The sequence below is a fragment of the Myripristis murdjan genome, chromosome 8 (assembly GCF_902150065.1).
Source record: "Myripristis murdjan chromosome 8, fMyrMur1.1, whole genome shotgun sequence".
NCBI lineage: Eukaryota > Metazoa > Chordata > Actinopteri > Holocentriformes > Holocentridae > Myripristis > Myripristis murdjan.
The window spans coordinates 11,489,928-11,506,854 of record NC_043987.1 but is presented as its reverse complement, the minus strand read 5'-3'; the positions used below and the strand labels follow the sequence as shown (position 1 = coordinate 11,506,854).

Sequence of the window (16,927 nt, the reverse complement as noted above, 5' to 3'; positions counted from 1 at the left end):
GATAAACCTGCAGGGGAAATGGATGTCTTTGTCACCCAGAAGATACCAGAAACCCACTGCAAAATGCTACGGCAAAGGGTGACAGGCTGCCACACGCACACACACATACAAAAACCCACAAAAGTACACACATGTAAACACACACACTTACCACAAAATAACTAACCATGCCTATAAATCAACAGGTCCCAAATTTGTTTTGCTTGGGGAGACAAGCACTCCACGTTCAGTACAGTTTAATTTAACAGCGAAGCCATCCTCATGTGGTTGATAAACTGAATACGTCTAATGACACGATCCCATTAATGGAGAGTGTCAGCGCATCTCAACACATAGGCCTGTGTATCTGCGAGGCGCACGGGGGGGCCGACGTATGAATCTTTCAGCACCTTAATAAGCTGTGTCTAGACGTCTGTGCCATCCCTCCAATTACCACCGTTTGATAAACCAACTCTCAGTACATGGAAAAAAACAAAGCTTTTGATCATATCAATGAGGCTTAAAAGGGAAGACAACAATACAAGTATGGACGGTAAATAGAGAAGCTTGTGTTTGGATGGCAGATGTTATTCAAAACAACTCATTTGAAGTCACAGTTTTCTCTGAACAGGTCTGCAGTTACAAAGGGGAAGTAGTCCCATCCTAAACACATTTACACTGGCTTTCATGAAATATGTATTTAACCATTTTCATATGGCACTTGACGTTATTTGAACTGCGCTGCGCACGATGAATCAGCCTTAAGGTCGATTGTGTTTTCCTGTGTTTCTCTTATCCTCTGACTCACTCCCACCTCATCCTTTGTTGTTAGGCAATAATCATTAAAGCCTTCTTTAACACTTCAAGTCACCTTCCTTTAAGACACGGAGAAATCACTTGGACCGAGACTCCGAGGTGGCCTCCACGGACCCTTCAGGGTTTACTGAGGATGTGTGCGATACGTTTTCTGCTTTGATCCACGCAGTGCTCTGGGATGTTGCACACAAGCTAGGAAAAGGGTGGCGTCACGGTATCTGTGTTCTCGAGATTCCGCCAGCAGTCTTCCGGTTTGGACCAGCGGAATTGCATGGGGATTGGTGACAGCCAGGTTCCACTTCAAAATGCTTTGGTTTCATATGTGTGTTTTCCCACAACATCACCCCTCAAGACTGCGGAGTGTCTATCAGGATGTGATACAGTCTCAGAGGAAGAAAGGTCTGAAACTTTCATTGGCCAGCCTGTCACAACATCTTGTTTTTTTCCCCTCCCTTATTATTCATCTTTTATAGTGTCTCCAACTCTGTGACAGCATCAGCGCTTGTGGAGTAATTGAGTGTTGCTGTTTTGGTTTCACGATTTACAAGGTGGCTATTAACACTTATTTCTCGTAAGCCTACCTCTATTAAAAGAAAATCCCTGACAAATGAGATGTAAGTTCTTCTCAGACTCAATGAAAATATAATTTCTTCTCATGAAAGAGAAGTTACACCTTGTAATACAGTGAACTTTGACAGGTAGTTCAAACCTTCAATTAGTTTTCTCTTGATCTCATGTTCTGCAGTTTATACGCGTCAAACTCGTATCAGTGCAACAGATAAGAGCAGCAAGATGTCCCCACTTCTGCTGCAAGACACTGCCAGTGTTATCATAACTTCAACAGATGAGTTAGAGACTGAACACTGTGTTTTGACTTTAAACTGGAGGCCTGGGGTCCAAACAATGTCCAAACCTTGACGTCCACAGGAACAATCCTTCCGATGGAACTGGGGGAGGGGGGGATTACCGGTGCGACGGCTGATACGCGCTGAAAGATGGTAATCATTAACCACTTTGAATAAGACGTCAGATTCAAGAGGTCAGGACTGCATCAATAATATGGTAGACCGCACGCACAGGAGCCTGTACGTGACTTTTACTGGGGCAGGCAGATCATATGGAATAGATAGATGTGAGCCCCGAATCCCATTTATTAGGCTATTTCACCTTGCATGCCACATCAATGAGAGTCAGAGTGGAAACAGTCTCCTTGTAGACTCAACAAACTGGAGTTGTCTCTGAGAGAGAGAGAGAGAGAGAGAGAGAGAGAGAGAGAGAGAGAGAGAGAATGTACGTGGTGTGTGGATCGGTATACACTGATTTCTATGTCCAGCATGCGTGTGAGGCTTGACCGGGCTCCCCTCTCTTCTCTCCAGGGGAGGTGTTGTGAAAAACTCGATGGACGTCTCTCCTCCCAGCATCTGGCTGTTAGAAGTGTCTGCGAACACATGGGCCCATTAGTTCCACCTCCGGCTGGACTCCTGCCTGATCCACGCTGATGTGATCTCACAGGGGCCCGGGCCAGCCCTCCCAGGGGACCCATAACCACCCAGGCACCAGAACAAATAGCTCAGCGCTTACTCACGCCTCTTTATGGCAGGTGATTCCTTGCCCTCTTTCCATAGCACGCTGAAACTTCAAAGTCTCACGCTCGCGCCGTTGCTCTCACCCTTTCGCGCTCTCGTCTCTAACCTGCCACGTAGCAGCCTCTCCCTCGTAGCCAAAATGAGGCACATACAGGGTGAGGTCACGGAGGTGGGTGGCTAGGTGTGCTTTGAAGCCAAGACAGGTCTTGAGCAATGAAATCATATTCATATACAGCAAGGAAAATTGACTGAAATGATTGATTCATTTTCTATTTCCATCCTTTGTGTCCTAACCAAAAGTGCAATATAATGTGAAGGCAATCAGAATCTGTTGTTCAAAGCATTGCACATAAAGCATGTACAGAATTCTGCATGGAAAGCATTGCATTCCCCTGCGTAAGACACAAGACACGCCGCAGTGATCAAACATTAAAGAAAAAGGAATTGGCTCAAGAAGCTCGAGGTTGATTAGTTTGTAATTCCTCTGTCCTGTCCAATCTGTTCATCAGCTCAGAGCATAAAGACGGAGCCTGTGTGCCACTGTGGCTCAGTCTGTCCATTCAACTGTTGAAAGATAGGACAGTAGGAGGCAGGGAGGAGGAAATGGATGGCAGAGGGAGAGATGCGTGAGGCGGTGGAGGTTATCCACCAGCTGAGGAAACACTGCGGCTGGCAGGCTGAAGGTTTTCGTGGTGAACATCGGCTCCGGGGCCAATGAAAATGTTTGGGAGGAGAAGACTTTGAAACATCCACACAGGAAATAAGAAGACTACTCTTCACTGACAGGAAATATACATCCTCTTACACACACATTACACAGACACAGTTAAAGGCAAATTCCCCCTGACACTGGGGGCAGGACTCAGACCTACATGTGCTGTACTTCCAACATGAGAATTAAAGTCACAATGTCAGAATTTGCTGTTGAAATATTTACATATTACAGTGCGGTGTTTAATACTAGATACTGTAAAATGTACAATATCTGTGCCATACACGGGTTTGCAGGGGTTTGTCCTGTGAACAGCTGCCTGGGTTGACAGCTCCAGAGATAGGCAACACACTCCTGAATCTGACAAACAGTCCCCTCCCTCAGACGGCCCAGAGTGCTAAAACTACCCCTACAGCCCTGCCTAACACGGTGTGAGGCAGAGTTACTAATGGCTACTACAAACTGCAGCCAGGCAGGTTCTTGGGCCTCTAGTGTTTCCCTATATCCTGCTACAACACCTACATTTTATGACCCATTTTAATTGTTATGAAAGAAATGTCTAGACCTTTCTTAAATAAAAACATTTTTTTTAAATCAAAACATTTTGGTGGTTGGATTGCACGGGTATTGTCCCATATTTAGAGTCGCCCTCCAGTCATTTATTAAAAAGTCCCTAAAAATCTCTGTTCACCAATATTACATATTTAGAAGTTGTTTTTTTCATGAAAAAACCTCTTTGTGACCCCTCTTTCAGATTTTAGAAGTGTGCAAACTGACCTCCACCTTTAGTAGAGGACAATGAAAACACCTCTAGTGACAATTTTTGCCTGGATACAAATCATTACAGTCAAGGTCAGACATTTTAGTTAGTCTTTATTTTTTTTTATTCAGGGAATGCTTTTGACAGTGAATATGGGGATCCAGTTCTAGTTTTTGGGATGATAGCCTAAAAGGCATATATATTTCCTGGATGGAAATATACACATTAACTATTTTTTTAATTAATATTTTTGAGTGGAGGGGGACTTTAACTGGTCTTTGATGCCTAGCAGGTGAGCTGGTGTACATACCACCGAAGGAAAAACAAGGCCAAGCTTTGATTCGCTTTACAACGGATGGACCGTGATTTTCTTTTCCCTGTCCATCTCCTTTCAAATTATTCTGCTCCCCCTTGGGACCATCTGACCCTTGCCATCATGGGCCTGGATCACCAATCATCCCCTTCCTTAATGGCTCTATCTCAGCCTAAGTCCCTGTACTACCTTCAACCTGCTATTAGTGGCCATCATTGCCACCAGAGAGAAGCACGAAATTTCATCTGTCAGATCCATATATGTCAGACTTAGGACAATTTGCCATAGCAGGGAGGCATTACTGCTGATAGGATGAGAGAAATGCATTGCAGAGGAGTGTTCAAGTTCCTATGTGGTGCTTTTTTTCCCTCTTTAGATCTACTTTAAAGACAGAGAGGAAGGCCAGAACTGGACACCAAACAAGGGAAAATGTGTCTCAGGGTAGAAGCCAGAAGACATCCAGGTCTGTTGAACCTTCACATATAATGGAGGTGAAACAAACAGAAACTGTGGACCTGGAGATGACATCACCGGTCAAGGCTCTGTTGCCAGATACTCAATGTAGGGAAGATCTTTTTTTTTTCCCCAAAGCTTGGCAAGGGAAACATGTACACTCCAATCCCCTTTTATTGCTATTTACCTCTCTGCCAAACTTTGTCGAAAGCACATAGTTTCACAAGATGAATGTGAAACTGAAAAAAAGGACCCTACAGCACAGCCTCTATAATCAGCCCTCCCTCAGGTTTTAACTCTGCATAGTGTCTGTGTGCTTCTGGCTGGCTCCAACCCAAGGCTCTTTGTGTTGATTCTTTCCACCTACAAAGAATTTCTGCTGGGATGTATGCCGTGCTTTGGTGTTATATCTCATTAAGCAGCCAGAGAGGTACAGCAGCATCACAACAGATAGTTCAGGCGGTCTGACCCACAGCCGAACAGCACTCAGCCACCCCGCACTTTTCTAAATATGTACACAAGTGCACAGGAGAGAGCCAGTGAACCCAGAGGAGGCTGCGCTGGCGCTCACTGCAGCACCCGCAGATCATAAATCCACCATCGGACAGGCGGGCCGAGCCGGAACGTTTAGACACAGTGGGCCAGGTGATTTATGGATCGATGTAACCTCTGGAGTTTAAAAATAACGAGCAAATCTCGCCTGGGCTGGAATACCTCTGCACTGCACTGATACTGTAAAACCACTTGAAAGACGCTTCATCCACTCGACAGGAAGGTGCGAGTGTAGAAAAATTGGATGAGTTATGTGACAGAGAGGGTTATATTTTATAAGAGACCCCTGCCTTTAGGTTTTAATGAAACACTGAAATGGAGTCCGTGTAACGCGGGGAGCTTATAGTCTCTGTTAGCAGCTGGAAACAGAGGGAATTTAATGAGAAGCCGTTAATGGAAATATTATTGCAGCATACTGTTAACAGCCTCTTTCCTCACCGGTCAGGCCAAAACCATTTCCCTCTGACTTTCTCGGTACATGCTGTTTAGATCGACCACTAACATCACTCACTCCCGGCCGGAGCCTCCTCCAGCTACTCCACACAAGCAGCACCTGCAGGACACAGAGAAGTGCCAGTAACTCACGCTGCGGCAGATCCCACGTCAGGCCTTTCTGGGTCAGGGCCTTCCTGTAGGTTCAGGATTTACTCTGATGACAGGACCTGCTGCCTTACACTTAATGGAGTGCAAAGTTCCCTTCAATATTTCTACAGGTGTCAGGGATAAAGATAGCTGCAGCACAGAGGTGTTCTTCTTTTAATAGAAAACCCTGTAAAATTTTCCGTAGAGGCTACCGTTTTAAAACAAAATACAATGCAAAGTGTAAAACTGTAGGAAAATGACTGTTCCAATAAAGATACAATGTTAACAACTTGGCTTGCTTTATAGTCCCTCCGCTGTGTCCTCTTTTGTACTCAGCCATTCTGTTTATCACTGAAAATTAGAGCTTTATTATCAGGTATTTTAATTATATTCTTGGAAAAGCCTGTTTTTATCACAGAGGGAAAAAAAGAGAAAGCACAATACTCTGTGGGTGATATAATAAATGTTAGTCTCACAGGGTGTGTAAAGACACTCCTCGCTCACAGCCCTGTCATCATTCCCCAGGGTAACACAATTTGTCTCAATTTGCCCCAGATATCATGCACTCTTTGATAGTAAAAACCCACAAATTCAACATAATAATGAGGGCGTGCAGACAGAGTGGTGTTATTCAACTAACACTCATTTCTGTAGCTCATATCTGAGGCATTCACTGTGGTAAGTGTTGTTGTGTTTAAAGGCGCTGAGGAGCACTATAGCGCTGTTTCCCCAGCAGTATACCGCTGTCATCGTATCCATTCACAAGGCCTAGATGAGCAGCAAAACACTAATCATGTCATCACTGTTCTACATTGGGGTGAGAGCCTCTATTTAGCTGAGATAGCAGCTTGTAATTACCCTGTCCTCCAGGGCTGTGGCATTGTGGTGGGCCTCGGCAATGCCAAGAAAAGCAGCAGAGGAGCTGATTAACTTGGACTTATATTGTGCATTCTTTTGCTATACGCTCTACTGCACGGGGCTGCTGGCGTGAGCTACGACAGTCATTAATGGTGTTAACTGATGATGCGTTTATGGTCCTGAAATAGGTGGAAGATTTCCACATACAACAATAACAGAAAAATGGAAACATGCTGCCATACATATATTTTATATTTACAGTACGCACAGGCTCTCTCTCTATCTCTCTCTCACACACACACACGCTATAGTGAGCAGGCTGTTGTACTTGTTTTGGATTTGTCCCATTTTTGTGCCTATTTTGACTCAGCCTTGTCTTGTTTTCAGCCATTGTTGACTGTTGACTCAAGTTTCACTGACATTTTTTTTTTTTTTTTTTTTTTTTAAATTTGAAAACATGAGCCTTGTTTACAGACGATTTTGGTAGCAATCTTGACTACAAATCAGGTTGCTCTGGTCTCCAGTTTGACTTGCTGGTCTCAACACTTTGGATTTGGTTTGAACTCAAATGCCACTGAAGTTGGTTTTGTTGCTGGAGTCAAGAAATGTGGCCTTAACTACAGCCTTGCAACCATACACATTCACAGTGACATCCCAGGCGTATGATTTAGTACTGAAACAATTAGTTGATTTATCGACTAGTCAATCCACAGAAAGTGACTGATTATAATTTCAACAATAAATTAATCACTTAAGTTAGAAATCAAGAAACAATCCCAAGTATTTGAGGAGATTCACTGAGATCATCAAGATGCTAAGATTTGCTTACTTTTCTTCATTCAAATCTTTATAATGGACAATGAAAATAATCATTCGTTGTAGTGCTAATACAGTGACACAGAATATAAGGTATGACATTCCTTGGCCAAAATATTTTGCATATCTCTGTTGCGTGTATGCTTGCACATTTTAGAATGAATTTAATATTCCTGCAACACCGCTCCACTGAAAAATACAAGGAAAGGTATCTATTGTGTGAACTGATGCATGCTTGGTGCAAAACACATCCGTAGTTGTGGCTGACAGAATATTTGGTACGTGCATGAAGCATGTAAGTACGCGCATGAAGTGTGCAAGAATAACAACACCATCGCTCACAACATACCAGAGACAGCATAGACGCAATCACAGTTATGCATTGCGGTGTTTTTACATGCATGGATTTTCCTTTGTAAACATCTCTGTGTTATGTCAACGATAGCTGCTGAACATTCATCTACGAGCGACGCTCAGCCAGCGAGGCGAGGTGAGGAAGATCTTATTTTGTGGTTTTGCACAAACATAGCTGTGCACTGCTACTACATCATGTGAAATTCTTTGTAAACCGACATGATCCAAGTGCATACCAGAGCCTTCAGCACATATCTGCTTTATGTCCTTCCACAAAGGAAAATACATAAAGTCAAATACCTTAATCCAGTAAGAACAAAATAGTCACTTCCAATAAAAATATGGTCGGACAACACAGCTCATAAAGAAGTCAAGGCTGCTTTTTTTTCCATTTCCCAAGTCTATCGCAAACATCTCTTGAGGATTTAATGGAAACACTTCAGCATCCCTTTTCAAAAAACTTGCTCAGGCCACTGCCACCTGTAGGTTATCATCCGCAAAGTGTCTTATTTACACTTAACGGCACCAGAGATTGATGTTTTGTGACACTACAAACCAATTTTACCAAGGCGTATCTGTGCAATCCTCCGGATCCAGGGGGGTAGCGATGGCGTGAAGATTAGAAGCTTATCCAATTAGCCTCATGCTAAGACCTGCTGAGCCAATCAGGCACATCTAAAGGGCATGGTCACACTGAAGTGCTGCCGGCCCGGCCCAGATCAGTGGGGTCACAGAGAAAAGCGAGAGGGCTGTACACTGGGACATCAATGTCTTGGAATGGGTTATCCTCTTTTTTTTCAGCGCTAATCTTCAATGAACATGCTGTTTCTCAAATAGGCCTCAGCACTGGTATCAGAGAGGGGAAAGCTTAAATACGTCAAGCGTGAATAATATTGCCATTGCTCAAAGAGACCCCACACTGTGCCTTTAAGCCTCCCTATGGTTCTCAAACAGACTTAAAGAAAAATCTGTTAGGTCAGGTGCAATTTGAGGAGTTCCACGCGAGAGGTTTTTGGCAATTCATTTATGTTTGGATCAGCTGAATTCAAAGATCTCCTACATAAATATTTTGGGGGAAAACCACTGATAAAACGTATGCTTCTACTGGTGCTATTGACGGCTTTTCATGTTTTTAATAAAATATGGCTCCTTAAAAAAGCTCTCTCTCATATTTTGACTCAAACTTTTCAAACCATTATGATGGAGAAGGATGTGACTCAGTGGTCATTGAAGCAGACCCTGGCAATCAAAGAGAGACTACTGTGTAGGACTGGCCCTGACATGCTAGCAACACAAATTACCACAATTTGCCTGATGTCATTCATAATAAGAGGATCAACTGTGCCAAATCCTAAGGCGTAATCATTCTGGGCTACCTCTGTGGTTTCACTCATAAGACTTTTTTCTCTGAGCTCACAGAGAAGGAGAAAACATTTCCAAAAGAGAGTTCCAGGAGCGTTTTTGTTCAGCCGCCATTCCCTTCAAAATACTGCCCTCTGCAGGCCAGAACTGGTATGGCTTAGAGGATGGGCACAGTAAGTCTTTTTTTTTCTTCACAGATCTGCATAAGAGACAGTTATTTGGTCATCCCACTTAGACACAGGAGATTAACCCTAAGCTCTACATGCAACGTGAATTGCAGTTTTGTGTCTTTCATGTTTTTCATACTTCTTCTGTGAATACGCCAATCCAAAGGTCAGCTGCAGAAATCTGCTGAAGACCCTCTTTCATCGAAGGTGGCACAGGTCGTTTATGTCTATGAAAGAATTATGACTATTTTTTCCTCATTTGTCATCATGGTAAAGCTTGGGGTCCGGGTCACACAGTCATGAATATGTGAGCGCTGGCACAACTGGGTGGTCCGTCGCGCTGAATGTGACCCCACTAAAGACCTTTGTGCAGAACGGCTCTGAACAGCGGCTGCTCTTGCGTGAGCATGTTAACCCCACTTTTGTTGAGGTGTCAAGGGACACTGATTCACGACACATTATGCAAAACACAAAGGAGCCAACAGACGGCCTGCTTGCTACTGAAATGTATCACAAAGACATCAGCTAACTTTTATCATGTCAAATGGATTTTTACTTACAGTGATCTTTGTGATTTGCAATGAAAATGGAAGTCTCCTTTAGCTTTTGCATCATCAGTTTAAATCTCTATAAACTCATCAACCTGAATTTATTAAACTAAACAGCTGAAGCTTAAAGTTCTGAATATCTGTGCTTCTTTTCCTACTTCCATTTATGCTTTATGAAACTGCTATAAATCTGCTATAAATCTGTGTGAGGGAGTAAAAGCTGGAGAGATATTTTAATGTGCTGCCACACCAGGCAGCACTGGTTTACCTGGGTCAGATTTTTAGTTTTATGTCCCAATAAAATGGAGAAAAAACATGCAGTTTAATAGGTACTTTTTGATTTTTTTTCCTTTCTTTTAGATGCATAAGCACCTAACTTTATAAAAACTGTCCTCATCGTTGTATACGTGCATTCATGTATATATGTACACACACAGGCAAACACACATACACACACACACACACACACACACACACACACACACACACACATATATATATATATATATATATATGAATGTCACTTATGTCCAAGCTATGTAAAAAATAGATTCAAAAAAAGATATATATTTTTTAAGCACATGTTTAAACATATTGCTTAACATATTCTCACATACTTTGGCCTATGTGGACCTATATTTCCTTCAAACATATTTAAAATGGGTGATACTGACGACACAATAAAAAAGAAATAATCATTCAACGTGGGATCACACAGGACCTGTGTGGCAAGTTGATCAAAAACAGCTGTATTCCTCAAGATGAATTGTTTATGAAAGAAAAAACAGCAGGTGTAACAGAAATGGTTAAAATTACAGCAGCATAGTAATGTTCCCTTACCTTCAGACAGGTAATAACTGAGATGTGAGACAGGCGAAGAAAATATTATCTTTCCTAAAGAAAGAAAGAAAGAAAGAAAGAAAGAAAGAAAGAAAGAAAGAAAGAAAGAAAGAAAGAACTCATTAAATTCTGCCTACAGGGAAGTAACCACACAATATTTTTAAATCTATTACAGTATAACTATAACTGTTCATGGAAGATTATTGAAGAGACTTTTTATTGCTGGTTTCCAACTGAGTTTCGTGTGTTTAGTGTTTAAATTGACATTAGCTCTTGCTGTTAATAAGCAAACAGTGATTGTGTGTCTCCTGTAGTGCAACCTGTGCTCTCACAGAGGCACCAAACACAATGTCAGAAGAAAAATCATGTTTCGCTTATAAATACTTCACAGTCCTTCATGCTTCATCGGACCAATACAAGACAGAGACAAATCAGGTATGAGGCCAAGATGAAAGTGAGGTCAAGCCTTTCAAAAGCAGGAAACCATGGTGCTTTGTATTGCAGATAAAAGAGCCATATTTTTTGAGGCCAGCACATACTGTGGGTCATTTGCCTCAATAAACTGTTCTTGTCAGTAGCACCGCTCCTTGCTGCCTGCCATGATGGAAATATTATTTGGTTGTTTATAATATGATATCACGGTTAGCTGAGGTCATCAGTTGCAGATTCCTACTTCTGTTACATAACACCCGAAGGGGAGTGAGTCACTTTAAGGATTTAGTAGCTCTCTTGTCAACTGTAAGCTGTAACAAAACACCACATGAGAAATATGCACTGTATAGGCTATAAAACACTGCATTAATCCAAACCATCGCAGCGTCTGGAGGGAGGATGCAGTGTCAGCCATCGCAGTGAGCAGTGTCATTTCACATCTGCCTCTGAGGATTTATCTGAGCAATGAAACCAGCAACGTAGCTGACATTTTTTTTCCCTATATGACCCTACAGGTCACACTGAAGATGAGAGGTTATTGCAGGCTGTAGCCACAGCTGCCTTTCAAAACACAGAGAGCAGATCTGACCCTATGGGCTGCACTCTCACTAAGGGGAAGGGGTGAAAAATGAAAATGGGATATCTGTTTCTCGCACACCAACATAGTGGGGCCTTTCACTTTCAGCTGGGTTTAAGTGAATATTAGTTCAGGTTTAATTATATCACAGCCATCTTGAGCAAACTTGTTTCTCAGTGGCATGCACAGACTTGGGGTTAGGGGCACTAACCCCAAGTCTGTGCATGCCACTGACTGATATACTAAATGCATTTCTTTGGAGGTGCTCTCCTCTCTGCACCATGTATCACATAAACATCAAAGAACACAGGTCAAAATAACAGGCATAGAAAATCAAATCATAATTTACAGTAGGATTGATGTTCTTTTTATGATTCTGAACTTATTCTTAAATACATCTATCATAAATAACAAGACAAGGCTGTTTAGGCTACCATTGACTTACTTGGCAGGAGTTTTGGGAAGGACGGAGGAAAACAATGTGGGGGAAAACAGCTGGCCTTCAAAAATGTACTCCACTGTCCGATATCAGTCTGGATTTGCAGCAAAATCCTGCAAATCACTCTATTTCTAAAATTGTTAATGTGTGGTCAATGGGCTCAATGGACAGTAGATCTGAGCTGTTTTTAGGCCCGACTTACCTCACCTGCTGTTAGAGTAAAGGTTAAACTGATAGATTTCACATGTAGTGGCATGTGCTGGTCCACATGAGTGTATTTAAATCCTTCCCTATTGCAAGAACGAGCTTCACCGCTCCAGACCGGAAAATAACATGATTTTTAGCTGCGACATTAAGCTGTATTTTTGTTTTAAATGATGCACAACAACACGCGTCTGTCTATGTTTCATTTTCATGGCTCTCTTTGGGTCAGCTGGTTTCTAACTTGGCGGATCTTTTTTTCTGCCGTAGTACTACCACTGTGTCACGCCGTGGCTCCGTAGCAGCGACACTGAGGACGGTGTTGAAGGCTAGCAAGCGGCTGAGGCTCAGGTTAGGCAAAATATTTGTTATTATTTAACAACAGTGTTTATCAACCTTTTAATATGGCCTAACCCTTATCTGCAGTTGCCACAGTTTGTATCTCTGTGTGTTTGCTATAGCAGCTACTAAACAAAACGTGTCTTGCGTGTGTTTTACAGCTGGGTGTAGCTAGCATAGCAGATTTTTCGCACAGGTGTGCATTTTGCTGCAGGACATTTTTGCCGAAAGGCCTCTACAGTTAACCTACCAGAGTGATGTTTGGCTTCATCTTGACACAATTAACAGCGCAGCAGCAGTCCATGCAGGCAGTATGTGACTTGGTGTCAGGACAGGGTATTCAGGGGTCCAAGCACTGAGGAGGCTGGTGCCCTGAAAAGACTTTTTCCCTTGGATTCTTTGGATTCAGACGCATCTGTCCGGATAAGCCACGCCCATTGTGCATCTGGGAAGATTTCACGCTATTTTACATTTTGCCCAGAATACATTTTTTTCCCCTTCCACATTTTGCCTAAGTGACACCACTGACAGATCTAGGGGGTGGCAGATGTCACCCTAAAAAAAGGCTTTGCCACTCCAGCTGTCACCCCAGTTGTTGGCAGTCTAAAAAATGTTGCTGCTTGGAAATTTACAATACCAAAACTCGGATGACCAACTTGACGTGAATGCAGCTTGGTGTGTGGTAAGCTGTGGACAAATTCAAGAGGGACTGCACTTTTTCTATGTCTCCCAGCAATCACTTGCCTTGGTTGGGCTTTCTCTCTATATAGACTTAATATGAATGGACATTAGAATGGACCATGAAACACAGATGAACTAATACATTGTATATACAGTGTGTCAGTTCATGCAAAGCCTTGCACAGTGGTCAAAAACCCATGGCTTGTCAGCCTTTTCTGGCTGTTTGCCAGAGGTCATATGGCTCTGGACAGACCGTGTTTCATAAAGAGTGTGAATTAAAATAGCAATGTTCAAAATGATAAAGGTCTCTCTCTCCCTCACACACACACACACACCTCCCACTTTTATAATCTAGCCCAAAAAATACAAAGCTCAGTCTGGGCTTTTTCCAACTATGATTATGTTTTCACAATAGCCAATTTGGTGTGAAAACCACAAAGCTGACAACCCTGTTATTGTCAGGTGAGCTTCATACTGTAAGTGACTTGTTGTTAATGAGGTGTATGTAAAAAATGTCTCCTCAGGGAAAAAAGGTTCTTAACTCCTGGCTTATAGAGAGAGAAAGCCCAGCCCAAGGCCACTGGCTGCTATGAGACAGGAAAAAAAGAGTGCAGTACAGTCTTTTGGACATGGGGCTTTGGGGGCAGTGCTTAGTGCTTGCCACAGTAAAATAAGACATCAAAATATTTGACAATACAGCAGAAATTAGCAGAATGGTGTGTTTTGTTTGTTTTTTCCACCATAATTTCATCACCAACATTTTAATTGTTGAATAATTGAAGTGATAGTTTGGATTCTTATCCATATAGTGGTATTTACTGGTGTATGCGAGTGCAATACATCCACTAAGTTTGGCCCATTAACTCCTTCCCTGTCACAAGAACGAGAGCTTCACCAGAAGTGTTCTTCTCCAAAAATGAATAACGTAGATATAGATCAGAAAACAACATAATTTTGTGCAGAGATACAAAGCTAAAAAGTTGTTTTGAAGGAAACACATCAAGTTTGTTTTGGTTTCACTTTCACTGCCCTTTTCACCTCCAAAGGCATGGTACATAAATGATGTGTATTTTTTTGTATAAAAATAGAGCATGTTTTTCAAATGTGTGTACCTCAACACACATACGTCACACCATGCTTACATAGAGTTGTAGCTGCAGGCTGATGGGATAGTGGTAGAAAATAACACAAAAGAGGGAATTTATGTAGCAGAATTGTAACTTTATTCTTTCAATATACTAAATGTCCATTATATCCAGTTTCATTGTGTGTGTATGATTTTGCACAAGCCTATTAATCTATTTTTTTTTATTGTGAGTGAAAATATGTCCGTCACACATAATATAGATGTGATTGTGGACTGATTCAGAGGCACATTTGGTCAGTTAATAGTCATAGAGTCATGCACATTGGTTGTGCATAATAACATAAAAGCAGCTTTGGCGCTATTAGAGGACCTTGCCAATCCGTGACTAAGAAGAAAATGAGTGTTAAGAGATTGTACTGATTTTATGGCCCAAGATGATGAGTGGCTTATCCACTGTTTCAGGTTTCTGAGAGCTGTTTTCTTGGACAGCTCTTTGAGCTTAACTATTAGAATGACAGATGCAGAGAAATCATGCAATCCCCGTCCCTCATCTATTTGGAGGAGATTTGGTGTCCCCTCTTGTCCACCTGTAGCTCGCACACTTGCATTGTGCGCACTGATGAGCTTTGCCTCGCGCTTAGCGTAGAGTGTTTTTTGTTTGAAGTGAAAGTGTTACAAGTGAAACTTGTAGGATATGAATGAAGTGTTACGCTGTCTTGGCCTATATGGCATGAAGCAGTGCTTATATCCTGGGTGCTGTGTTGTTGACACTTGCATGACCAGTTTAGGAGTAGCATTAGATAGTCAGTACTTGCTCAATTATTGTAAATATGTTAATTCAATTATAAATCAACAGCAAATAGGAATAACACTGACTTTTTATAAAATGCTATATGTTAAAAATAAAGGTATTTTTTAAGCAAATGTGATTGGTTTCAGTCACTATATTAGTCAAACCCTAAACATGCATGAATCAAATAATGTGAACCAAGGGTGGCCACCAGTAGTCGGTGTCATCCCAACCCCTCATTTGCTTCTACTGGTGCCTTCAGGAAACTTCAAAAATCATTGTGTATGTGCAGTTTTGTTATTAATAGGCAATAAAAACCTCTCTGAAATAAATTTTAATTCCTTCTATTTTTTCCAAAGCTATGCTGTTTCCAGGATAGGAAATGCAATTCTTTGTATCAAAATAGGCCTAATTTGTGCTTCTATCGGCAAGGTGACTTTATGCTAGTACAAGCCCAAAAATTATTGCCTTTGTAAAACTATTTTTTTATTATTGGAATTAAATTTTGTGTTAATTTCACGTGTCAGGCTAACACCTTAGTCTCTGTGAGAAGTATGTGAAAGATATTGTACTTTGCATATTGTCGTTGGTATAGTGTTAGCAGCAGTGTGTGTTAAAATCTTTGCCAGAACGGTCCAGCTGGACGAGCAAGTGCCTGTAAAGCTTAACCAGGTGGTTGCTGGGGCTGACTCAGCAGAAATCTACCATTTCACCTGCACAGAGGAGGTAACCTCCACCAGCCAAAACAGTGCTGTGAGCAATGTGGCCCTTCTTTTGTAGCCATTGCTCACTTACTTTTATGTTTGTGGCAGTGTAGTGGCTCTTTATGAGAATCATCATTATCATTATCATCAGTATCATCTCTTGTTTTGTTCCACTGACACCTCGGTTTAAATTGACAAAGGTGGCATGTTGGATTCAAAACCTACCAGCAGAGGGAGTCCTAATACCATACATATGCAGTTTGAGCCTGTTTCTATCCCCTTATGGTGGTGACCTTTTTGTGTATATTCTTATACACAAAATACATACTAGAGCTTTTTTTCTGAAGTTATAAAAGTAAAAGATGTAAATGTTGATACTTTATTTTCTTACCGTGTTTGCAGTGGCACATCAGTTTTTCACTTCATATGCTGACAGTTACATCCAAGGGTGTTATAGGATAATTGTGAAAAAGTAATTAGTCATAAAACTTTCCATTTGCAAGGCATCATTCACTCCTTTAACTGTGCTAACTATTGGCCCATGTTGTATCATTTTCTAATTCATGTTTTCTCAAGTTTTCTAATGTGCCATGTATTCATATGCACGTCATGAAAACAACTTGCAACTGTCTTTTTGCAGGCTAGAAAGATGGGAAAATTCACTCCTGAAACAGGACAGGTGATGCTGCCTTTTCACAATGCCCACAGTTCAGGAGAGTGACAGCTGTTGCCACCACCCGAGATGGCAAGAGGATAGTGAGCGGGGGAGGAAGAGAGCAACCCTGCTGGACATATGGATACCAAAATGTCCCATCCATGATTATATTATCAGCTGATGTGACAGTAAGGAAAAACATTTCTCTTACACTACTAAGTTCTTTGCTGCTTGTCTGTATCTAGTTTCATGCTGTAACTGATAACAATCCAGTTACTGTGTAAAGTAGGACTGGTTGTGGATAAAATAGGACATGAATAGAAA

The 16,927-nt window shown here is 41.7% G+C and overlaps 1 protein-coding gene across 1 annotated transcript in view; it reads right to left on the bottom strand.

Annotated features, from left to right (window-relative positions):
- Positions 1-13,081, bottom strand: part of LOC115364214 (phosphoinositide 3-kinase regulatory subunit 5-like) — an 84,944-nt gene extending 71,863 nt beyond the window's left edge. The window contains exons 1-2 of the mRNA XM_030058678.1: positions 12,937-13,081; positions 10,699-10,752 (exon numbers count right to left, since the gene is read on the bottom strand). The gene's annotated coding sequence lies outside the window, so the exon portion shown is untranslated. The remainder of the gene's footprint in view (positions 1-10,698; positions 10,753-12,936) is intronic.
- Between the last annotated feature and the right edge of the window lie 3,846 nt (positions 13,082-16,927).